This window comes from Nyctibius grandis, chromosome 4 (genome assembly GCF_013368605.1).
Source record: "Nyctibius grandis isolate bNycGra1 chromosome 4, bNycGra1.pri, whole genome shotgun sequence".
NCBI lineage: Eukaryota > Metazoa > Chordata > Aves > Nyctibiiformes > Nyctibiidae > Nyctibius > Nyctibius grandis.
Genome location: NC_090661.1, coordinates 103,586,189 through 103,597,716, shown reverse-complemented (window position 1 = coordinate 103,597,716; position 11,528 = coordinate 103,586,189). Strand labels below are relative to the sequence as shown.

General features: G+C 43.8%; 1 protein-coding gene across 1 annotated transcript in view; it reads right to left on the bottom strand.

Moving 5' to 3' along the window:
* MGMT (O-6-methylguanine-DNA methyltransferase) overlaps positions 1-11,528 on the bottom strand; it is a 161,717-nt gene that overhangs the window by 87,750 nt on the left and 62,439 nt on the right. The gene's annotated exons all lie outside the window — the stretch shown is intronic.

Genomic DNA, 11,528 nt, shown 5'->3' with positions numbered 1-11,528 from the left:
TTTTTCCCTTTGGTGCAAACCTCAACTTCTTGCATGAGGTGACATCTGCAACTATTGCTAGTCAAAGGCTCACCAGAGCCTGATTAATTGTTAGTCCAAGGGGATTTTTGTTGGTCACGGACCAATGAACTACACGGAATTTCCACGGCTGTAATATACGGCTGTGACAATACCGAATCCCGCTCTTATTGCGGCGGCCACTCAAACAGCAAGTGCTGTGGTATCACATATTTGTGCTGCAGTGAAGTGTCAGGAAACCTTGGACTCGAACAAGACTTCTTTCAAGAGCATACACAATGTTCGGATATGTTCTTCATGCGGCCCCCAGAGATTTCTTTCGCTTATTTTAGACTAGATTAATCCAAGTTGGAAAAAAAAAAAGCAGCAAGCTCCCTTTTCCCTTTAAAAATAGGGAATACTGCAGTCTTGATAGGTCACCAGCCACCAGAAAATAAAATTATAACTGTATAATTTAGGGAGAATGGAGGGAAGCAAGGCTGATTTTTTTTTTTTTCCTGGATTAGCAAATTGAATCAAGCGACCAGGCGGTTAACCACCCCCGGAAAAAACAAGAGAGGAGAGGAACGCAGAGCATAAAGGCTTGCCTTTTGGGGGGCAGGTATTAAACAAGTTCATCCACACTGTGTCACAGCAACCGAAAACCAAGGCTGCAGAGTGGAACAGGCACCCTAACCACACCTCAGTGCAGAAGACAAGCATTCCACGGACAGTTACAGACCAGCCTGGGCAACATTTGAAGCATATCACGTTGGATAAATGAGAAGATTTTCTCAGCATCTCTATAAACAATGAACTGGTCCTTCAGGACACAAAGTTCTAACAGGACAGGATCTCACTTTAATGGAAAAGAGAAGAAAGCCACTGACTTACAGAAAATTAAGAGTGGCCTCAATTCCCATGATAAATATCTGGTTATACTTTGACTAACACGACCATGGCAGCAGCCTTCAATGCTCAGAACTGCAAATGGGAGGCTTTCCTGCAGCTCAAACCAGTTGCAAGGCAATGGTCTGCTCACATCTCTCAACCCACAGGAAAAGCCAAGGGAAATACCAAGGGGAAAGGGAAACCCCCAGAATTTAACATCCAGAGCAAAATGAATGAAAACCTGCTTCTAGCCAACGTAGTTTTGTGGAAAAGAACTCTCTGAAGTAAACCTCGAGGCTTTTTGTTTGGGGGTGAGGAGTTTGGAGAGAGGTTTTGAGAAAATTATAGATGTCTCTGACGGACACTCTGGTTGATGACCTCACACAGATGACCACATGCCACCTGAAAGTCACCCAAGAGGAGTTTGCATTACTTGGAGTTACTGGGGTGTATGCAGTGGATGCCGGCTGACATAGTTCTTGAAGTCATGTTGAACACATGGAAGGATGAGCCTAAGACTGGTGGGGTTGTGGCGATCAGAGGTGACCTTATTGCAGTCTGCAACTACCTGAAGGGAGGTTGTAGTGAAGTTGGAGTTGGCCTCTTCTCCCAGGCAACTAGCGATAGGACAAGAGGGCACAGCCTCAAGCTTCACCAGGGGAGGGTCAGGTTGGACATTAGGAAGCATTTCTTCTCAGCAAGGGTCATTAGCCATTGGAAGGGGCTGCCCAGAGAGGTGGTGGAGTCACCATCTCTGGAGGGGTTGAAGAAAAGCCTGGACATGGCACTTAGTACCCTGGTCTAGTTGCCATGGTGGTGTCAGGGCAACGGTTGGACTCAATGATCCCTGAGGTCTCTTCCAACCTGGTTGATTCTGTGATTCAGTTTTCTGGCCAGCATTTTTTATGCTTTTACAGAATATAATAAAATCTCTGTCAATTAAGTATGCAGATGAGGCAGAGTTGGATGTGGTAATAAATGCAGACCATGCTACACAGTAGGGTACTCAGTCTGGTATGGGACACACCAGGTCACGTAAGGACTCTTCAGCCTCGGGCGATACAGAGAGCATCTCTCTTATTTTAGACACAAACATCACAATTCTTTCCTTGGATTAAACATTACAGCAGAAGTGGAGCACATCAAGTTCCCCTACAGGAAACAAAACCCCTCAAGCCTGGAACAAGACAAAAATCAACTGGAAGATACAAAGGCATAAATAATTTATTTCTAAATGGGGCACCATGACACTGGACCAAAGAAGGGGTTAACACATCAGTCTCTTAAGCCTAACCAAAGCCAGCCTGATACCTACAGACACAAGTCTGGTGTCAGTATTATCTTTGTACCCTAAAATCATTGGTATTTTAACTCTTCCAGCAAAGCTGGGGCAGGAGACAGGCGTACACTCGACTCACTGGCGCCCTTTGCATTTTCAGCCTAGAGACTGTAGGAGGTTCCTAGCCCAGGGCAGACACAAAATTTACCTACAGTAACAGATGAGCTGTTTATCATTCTTTGCAGAATATTTCTTAGCACCTCCTCAAACACCATGTTGCTGACCAATATTAGACTGTCTCATCTATATGGAGAGACCTTCCCACTATTCCTTATCACAATTAAAATTGTTGTTACCCTTACTTGCTAATTATTTCTAATATTTGCCCAATTAAATCCTTAATTTTGTATTTAGCATTTTAATTAAACTTTTTCTTAACTGAAGGTTAGCAGAATCTCACTGCAGCACCTCAAAACTTTGGGCTGACTCAAGACTTGACACATGTGGAACCCCACCATGGCAGCACATAAAAGGTATCACTGGGCTGGATGATCAACTTCAGCCAAAATGAATCACAGAATCAGTCAGGTTGGAAAAGCCCTCTGGGATCATCGAGTCCAACCATTGCCCTGACACCACCATGGCAACTAGACCAGGGCACTAAGTGCCATGTCCAGGCTTTCTTTAAACCCCTCCAGAGATGGTGACTCCACCACCTCCCTCGGCAGCCCCTTCCAATGTCTAATCACCCTTTGTGAGAAGAAATGCTTCCTAATGTCCAACCTGACATGGCTAAGGCTGTTAAAGCTTTAAACATCAAATTCCTCCCGTGACAATAAAGAAGTCACATGGCTTTTAATACTGATGATAAAGAAAGGCATCATATTTATTTTTGATAGGCTCAGTAATTCTACATGGAACAAATTTTCTATGCACTTCACTTTATGATGGCATTATACACTGCTGGTATTTGTGCACAGTAACTCCAAAAAGTAAAGCAGTTACACAGGGATGTACGTGGTAATCCACCATAAAATATGCATTTCTGGTTTTAAGTAGGACTCTACATGAACCTAAACACCAGATACTTTCAGATACATTATCTACACACCAAGATACATTTCATAATTTGTATGTGTTAAGTAATTGCTAGCACTTTAATAAATTCTCTTGCACTCTCTCCTTGATTTTTTTTCCCCTCAATACTTGAAACTTTAAGGCTTCCTTGCAGCAAGCTTAACAGCTAGCAAACTAAATGCAAAACATAATTTTGGCCTAGTCATAAACCTGCATTTTTGGTTCAAATAAATATTATCTCAATGACAAAAAACGAATCAAAGCAAGTCCAACTAATCTGTAGAAAGCTCTAATCCAATATGTAAAGGGCAAGTCTCATGAGGATGGAGCCAGGCTCTTCTCAGTGACATCCATTGACAGGACAAGGGGCAATGGGTGCAAGCTGGAACACAGGAGGTTCCACATATATAAGGAAAAACTTCTTTACAGTGAGGGTGACCGAACACTGGAACAGGCTGCCCAGAGAGGGTGTGGAGTTTCCTTCTCTGGAGACATTCAAAACCCGTCTGGATGCATTCCTGTGTGATATGGTCTAGGCAATCCTGCTCCGGCAGGGGGATTGGACTAGATGGTCTTTCGAGGTCCCTTCCAGTCCCTAACATTCTGTGATTAAAAAAAAAAAAAAAACAAAACCCAATTAAGTAAACATGGAAACCACACAATTAGAGAAAAATAAGGTTCTGAAAAAAAATGACTCTGGAAAGTCTTCTACCAAAGCAGCCACCCCAATGCAAAATCAAACACATGCATCCTTCCCAACAGCCTTGTTGAGCTTCTCCCCACAGCCCTCCCCTGAAGAGGCTTTCCAGCCTGTTTGTGGACCGTCTGCTCGAGAGCATCAGCAGAGGTTTTGTGATTCCCGGTCGGGAACTCTCCTGCTCCCATCTAAACCTTCCTGTCCTCTTCCGCACAGGCATCTCCACACGATGCCCCCTTCACACACAACATCTTCTAGACCCAGCCATGGCTTTCACAGAAGCCATTACCGCTGTCATTTCAGTTGCACTCAGTTGCCATATTTCTCTGCCCGTGTCTCAAGACCACGCACCTCCCTCTCACAACAGCATCACTTCCCCGACTCACACATTTGGCTTTTCACAAGCCCATGTGTCAACTCGCACCGACCATCTGCACAGCCCTTCCTGTGGAAAGGCTACCTGCGAGTTGTCTGCCTTGTATCTGGTGGTTGATTAGCCTTGATAAAGACCTTTACTGAATATTTAACAATTTTCAGCTGCATCACCTTTATTTGAGACCGTTTTGTCAATGTGCAAGAATTATTTTAAACACTGACTCCATCTCGTAGTACACCTCCATTCCCTCCCACCTTGCCGCCTGCAGATTTAGGAACTGTGCTAGCTCAAGCCATTTCTCTACACGGCAGCAAGAATGCCATCTGAGGATATCCAAAGTCTTAATAAAAATCAAAACATCTTCCTCTCCTCACTTATATAAAAGGCCTGATAGGAAAAAGTAAACTGATGAAACCGTAATTTGACAGATCCACCACGGTTGCTGCACCCTGCCTTGTCACCATCCAAGTGCTTGCAATAAAAAATTTAGAATAAAACCAAGTCCTATCACTTCCTAGATTCATTTTATCTTTTACCCAAGGTCCCTCTATTAATGGTGGAGACTACATGCTTCTCCCCGCTTGATCCAAGAGCCCGTCCAGCCTCCGTGAATTTTCAGAAGTGCCTGCTGGTGTGACTGCAAGTGCTTTAGCCAGTCCCTTAAGTATCCTCAGATTAAAATAATCAGCCCTTTTAAACCAGGCAGGACTCTAAAGGTAGATCTCCTAGGCTGAGATCTTACCCATTTTCTGCTGGTATTAATTGTGCTAACCATCTGCTCACTTTTGATTTTTTTTTTTAATTGAAAACAAATGCAAAAAGTCCTTGAACACTTCAGTCTCATTTGCTAATAGCTCCCCGCTTCCCTCAAGTAGCAGACCAAACACTTTACTTGGTCTTCCTCTTATTACTAATGTACTTACCAATCGATTTCTCGATGTCTCTTGCTAGTTCCTTCTTATTTTGTGCCTTACTTCCTTATTTTGTCCTGGTACACTGGTACTACTCCTTCTGCACGCCTTCTTTCCAAGTGAGCTGCTCTTGTTCTCTTTTCTTTCTTGTGTTTAAGGTCCTTGAACATCCACCTTGGGAAGTAGCCATGCAGGCTTCACCCATCTTCTTCCTCTTCCCTACTGCGAAACTCCCCTCCCCTTTGATCAGTGTCAGCTCTTAGCAGTTGTGTCTCAAACTTCCCTCCCAGAAGAACTCAGCTACCTATCTGAGATTATAATAATCTCTTTTTCTTGAAGGTTTTACTTTCATTTTGCAGATTTTTCCCTCTTTCTTCTTGGGGACTGTGGACCACCACTGCCACAGCCACTCACAGAACCACAGAATCACCCAGGTTGGAAGAGACCTCAGGGATCATCGAGTCCAACTGTTGCCCTGACACCACCATGGCAACTAGACCACGGCACTAAGTGCCATGTCCAGCCTTTTCTTAAACCCCTCCAGAGATGGTGACTCCACCACCTCCCTGGGCAGCCCCTTCCAATGGCTAATAACCCTTTCAACCCTTAACCATTCTGTGATGGGTTAAGGGTTGAAAGGGCCCTCTAGAGGTCATCTAGTCCAACCCCCTGCCAAAGCAGGGTCACCCAGAGCACGTTGCACAGGGTCATGACCAGGCAGGTTTGAGTATCTCCAGAGAAGGAGACTCTCCCCCTCCCTGGGCAGCCTGTGCCAGGGCTCTGGCACCCTCACAGCAAAGAAGTTCCTCCTCATATTCAGATGGAACTTCCCACGTTTCAGCTTGTGCCCATTGCCCCTTGTCCTCTCACTAGGCACCACACTCATGCTTATTCCATCTTCCAGCTTCATATCCTCACTCAGTACCACTATACCAGGATAAAAATCCAAGAGCTTCTTCCCCCCACATCTTCCTGTGTCACAAAAGCGTCATCTCATTGTAATGTTTTGCTGCATTTGTCCCCACACAGGTGCCTCCTCAGCCCCTGATGTCCTGGACTCTGCTTTGTCCCTTTACGCTTTACTTAGTGGTAACTTTATACCCTGATTTGAAGTCTGACACATTTTTAAAATTAAGAAAAAACAAATTTATGACAAACTTATTTGGGAGTTAACAAGAGGAGAATTAAGAGCGCCAGTGAGTAAATTCTCCAATATTTCACTTGGGGCAATTAGAACGTGTATCAAAACCGAATAATGTTAGTTAATCTGAATAATATTATGATATTCCTTATATTTGAAGCTTTTCTATACTTCCTGTAATCAAAACAACTCCAGTTCACTGCTCTGACATGTGAAGGTGGAACTCTCCTTCTCCCTCGTGCAAGTTGAAATGGAAAAAAAATATCCCTAATACCACAAATCCTCTCCTACTTCCTACATTTTTTTGGTAAAGAAGTGTTTGTTTCTTTAAATTCCCACATTCAATGCAGCTAGAACTGTATTATTTCCCTATGAATATTCTGGGCATATAGTATCCTCTCATTTATGTTAGTGGGACTGGGGCAAAAGGAAGCCAAAATAATTTGCTGTAACGAATCTTGAAAATTGCCATGAGAAGATAAACTTATTTCATGGCCAGAAATCAGGAAACAGCAATCCTTAACCCACGTTAAAATGAGTTTATTTTGGAAAAAGTTGTTAAATGTTGTGAATTTCTTCACAATTATTGTACATTCAAAAACTTTCATATAAAATCATAAAAATACATCCATGAAGCCACATGTGAGAAGAGCAGGGGTATATAAATCCAACGCAGTCCTCAGGGGGACAAGAATATAGAGTCTATACATAGAGCATTTGGGAGAGCACCTTAAGCCTGAGGGACAGGGGACAAGGAAGGCATTTCTGAAATATTTTCAACTCATTCTTTGCTGCACCTGATAAGTTTTCTGCACCCCTTCATGGCTCCTGGGTGGAGAAGACATCACTGGGAAATGCTGATGGCAGAGCTCCCTGGTTGTAAGGTAAATGAGATCCCCTCTTGAACAAATCCTCACAGAATCACAGGATCAATCAGGTTGGAAGAGCCCTCTGGGATCATCGAGTCCAACCATTGCCCTGACACCACCATGGCAACTAGACCACGGCACTAAGTGCCATGTCCAGGCTTTTCTTAAACCCCTCCAGAGATGGTGACTCCACCACCTCCCTGGGCAGCCCCTTCCAATGGCTAATGACCCTTGCTGAGAAGAAATGCTTCCTAATGTCCAACCTGAACCTCCCCTGGCGAAGCCTCCTCACAAAAATATAAGGATCTGGAAGTTTTAGGCCTTTTTGTCTCCTGGTTGTCTCACCACCACCACTTTCACCCTCCAAGAATAGCTTGATTTAAGCACACACAAATACTTTGGTCTCTACGCAAGCCGTACTAATATATCTGAATGCATGTGATAAACCTGACCTATGGGTTAATCTGTTTTACAAAGCCTAAAAAGAGATCAATCTTCTCCTTAAAACACATAGTCAAGGTAAAATTTAATGCTGTATTTTCAACTCTTATAGCAGTTAAAGGTTTTCGAATTGCATTATTTAATATAATTCAGTGACACTGAACTCATTTAACTGTCCTCAGGTTCAAAACCCATATTTTGGTACCTGTCCTACAGAGACAGGAAAACTTTGGACCTTTTTTATTTAAAAAATGCGTTTTCTTACTTGATACTGGAATACACATGCTACTGACAAAATGAACAGAGCTGGAAAATGCAGCAATTCCTTTATTAACAGTAAAAGGTGCCTGTGCCATTTCACAGAATCACAGAATCAACCAGGTTGGAAGAGCCCTCTGGGATCATCGAGTCCAACCATTGCCCTGACACCACCATGGCAACTAGACCATGGCACTAAGTGCCATGTCCAGTCTTGTCTTAAACCCCTCCAGAGATGGTGACTCCACCACCTCCCTGGGCAGACCCTTCCAACATCTAATGACCCTTGCTGAGAAGAAATGCTTCCTAATGGCCAACCTGAACTTCCCCTGGCGAAGCTTGAGGCTGTGCCCTCTTGTCCTATCACTAGTTGCCTGGGAGAAGAGGCCGACTCCCACTCCACTACAACCTCCCTTCAGGTAGTTGTAGACTGCACTAAGGTCACCTCGGAGCCTCCTCTTCTCCAGGCTAAACACCCCCAGCTCCCTCAGCCGTTCCTCGGAGGTCAGACCCTCCAGACCCTTCACCAGCTTGGTCGCCCTCCTCTGGACTCGCCCCAACACCTCAACATCTTTCTTGAAGTGCGGGGCCCAGAACTGGTAATAATAGTGTTATTTAAGTCTGTAAACCTCCCCTCCTGGCCCCCAAAACGGACAGAGCTATCTGACAGCCAGTGGGAAGCAGAAATCCCTCATACTGTGAAAAAAAAAAAAATAAAAAAAAAAAAATATATATATAGACACATGTTCACAAAGGAACTGTGGGATTTAAATCTTGGACTTTCTCAAAATACAGCAAACCAGAGCATCCTGGATGTTTTATTTAATATACAGCCTCCATCTAACACGCCAAGGAAGAGATGCTCAGTCTGTTGGATTTATTACAGCTTTACAAAGTGGGGTTTTTTTGACAGTAATTTTTTCTGTGAATAACAACACTGGTGTTCGGAGCAGCCTGTGAAGCAGAGGCTCAGGGTCCTTGGCCTCTCTGTTTACAGTTATGCTGCCACTTCTCATGCTGCCTGTGCAGCTCATAAGGGAATAGTCCAAAATGCACCAACACACATTTTTGTCTCCTCAGAACAGTGTTTTTCACACTATTATAGTTAAGAGTATGCCAGGGTTTACACTTCGATTTTATTTTTCAGAGGTGCATAATTATAAAAATTTACTTCAGACTCAGCTGTCTCGACACAACTGTACGTACAGACAGCTTCAAAAGCAATGAACCACATGTGTTTAAGTCAGATATTCCGCTCTATTTGTGATTTGGGGTTACAGCAGCACAGGATACGGAGCTTTCCAGTTCATCTGTACACGGCCGGCACAAAATTGGAAAGAAAAACCCTATTTCCCACTCTTGAAAGCTGGGTTTCCTGCAGGAGCTGAACGCTCCGCATTCCTCCAACAAATATCGGAAAAAAAATTGTTTACAGTCTTTGTTGCCATCAGATTCCAATGTCACATTATCTTCCAATGTTTATCTGTCTGAGGAACATGGGAAGCTTGAAATGACTTTTTTTTTGTGTCCAACAATGCTAATCTGACATTTCTATTATTTCTGATCAGCCCAAGTGAGTGTGCAACACAGAGCAGATTTTATACCATATTCTTGTGATATTAGTAACTATGATTTGCTTCAGCAGCCAATGGCTCTGAGCAACTGGAACTGCCTCTTCAGATGCTGCCACGAGCCAGCACAGCTTGGGACAGTCGTACCACCCAGCACAGCTGTCTTTTAAAAAAAGATATCCATAACCATCTCTGGAGGTGTTTAAGAAAAGCCTGGACATGGCACTTAGTGCCATGGTCTAGTTGCCATGGTGGTGTCAGGGCAATGGTTGGACTCGATGATCCCAGAGGGCTCTTCCAACCTCATTGATTCTGTGATTCTGTGAACTCCTTCTCTGATAGACCTTGAACTTGGAAATCCCCTCCTTTCACCTCCACTGCGTCGGTTCTTGCACTCGAGGGATCAAAGTTAAGCACATACTTCTGGGAAGAAATATTTTCTGACCATTTGAAGGGGAGTTCACAGAATCACAGAATCAATCAGGTTGGAAGAGCCCTCTGGGATCATCGAGTCCAACCATTGCCCTGACACCACCATGGCAACTAGACCATGGCACTAAGTGCCATGTCCAGGCTTTGCTTAAACCCCTCCAGAGATGGGGACTCCACCACCTCCCTGGGCAGCCCCTTCCAATGGCTAATGACCCTTGCTGAGAAAAAATGCTTCCTAATGTCCAACCTGAACCTCCCCTGGCCAAGCTTGAGGCTGTGTCCTCTTGTCCTAGCGCTAGTTGCCTGGGAGAAGAGGCCGACTCCCACTGTGCTACAACCTCCCTTCAGGTAGTTGTAGACTGCACTAAGGTCACCTCTGAGCCTCCTCTTCTCCAGGCTAAATACCCCCAGCTCCCTCAGCCATTCCTCACAGGTCAGACCCTCCAGACCCTTCACCAGCTTGGTCGCCCTCCTCTGGACTCGCTCCAACACCTCAACATCTTTCTTGAAGTGCGGGTTGAGTTTCTGCTTGTGGAAGAGTTTAGGAGCCTTCTGCGTCTTATTATTACTAGAGCACCCATTTTAACCCCAATAAACATCAAAGGCTAATTACAGGAAGACTTAGAACACAAATGTTTAGTACCAGATTATTTCAGTTATTTCTATAAAAACACCTAATTCATCGGAGATAGATCTCTGCTGAATCCCATGCTGTGCTGATGTCTCACGTGGCAGAAGAGGAAACTCAACAGCAAATTGCAGACCATGCAACCAGGGTTTGTGCAAGTGAAATCATCATTAACCACACAACTGTGGAACTACATGAAAGTAAATACCAACATTAGACATATCAGATACTTCACAGAAAATTGTAGGTCTCAGAATCCAGGTAAAAATCCAGCCATCAGCCATTTGGTATCAAGTGAGCACTATGGAAAAATGTTAAGGTCTATGCTACAGCTGGAGGGTAGAAGGTTCCTTGGTGGTTCCTCGGCCAAGGACAGCAGAAATCCACGTTGAATACTTACTCAACAAGCCTCATCCTGGATGACAATGCCTCTGGTTATTTTCAGTCAAGAAAAAGGAAAAAAAATACCCAAGTGTGTCTGAGAAAGAAGGACTGGAAGTATTGGAGGATTTTGAAATGTTAAGACAGAAAGCTTCTTATTTCATTCAGTTGGAGAGGTGATGAGGGAACTGTGCCACAGTTTGGAGGCAAGAATAAAAATTCCATGAAATAGTCTCATGAGACAACTGATAGCACTCATCCATAGTTGGTGACACTCTGACTCTTTCATGAAAAAGGCAATTTTGCTTCCCAGAAAAATATTCTGGCACTGGGGATTCAAGAGGACAAGGCTCTCGCAGCGATTTCTGACTTTCTAACCCATATTAATATCTACAGTTATCAAATCCAGGAACTTCAAACTGTGACTTTGTTACTAAGAGGACGCTCAAAAAATACAAAAAGCTCTCTCTTTTGTCATATATTTACAGCTGAAGAAAATCCATCCGTTTAGCCAATTCCTTCCCAATAAAACCTGCTACTTTAACAGAGCTTAGCAGAGAAGTCTTATCAGGAATGAAG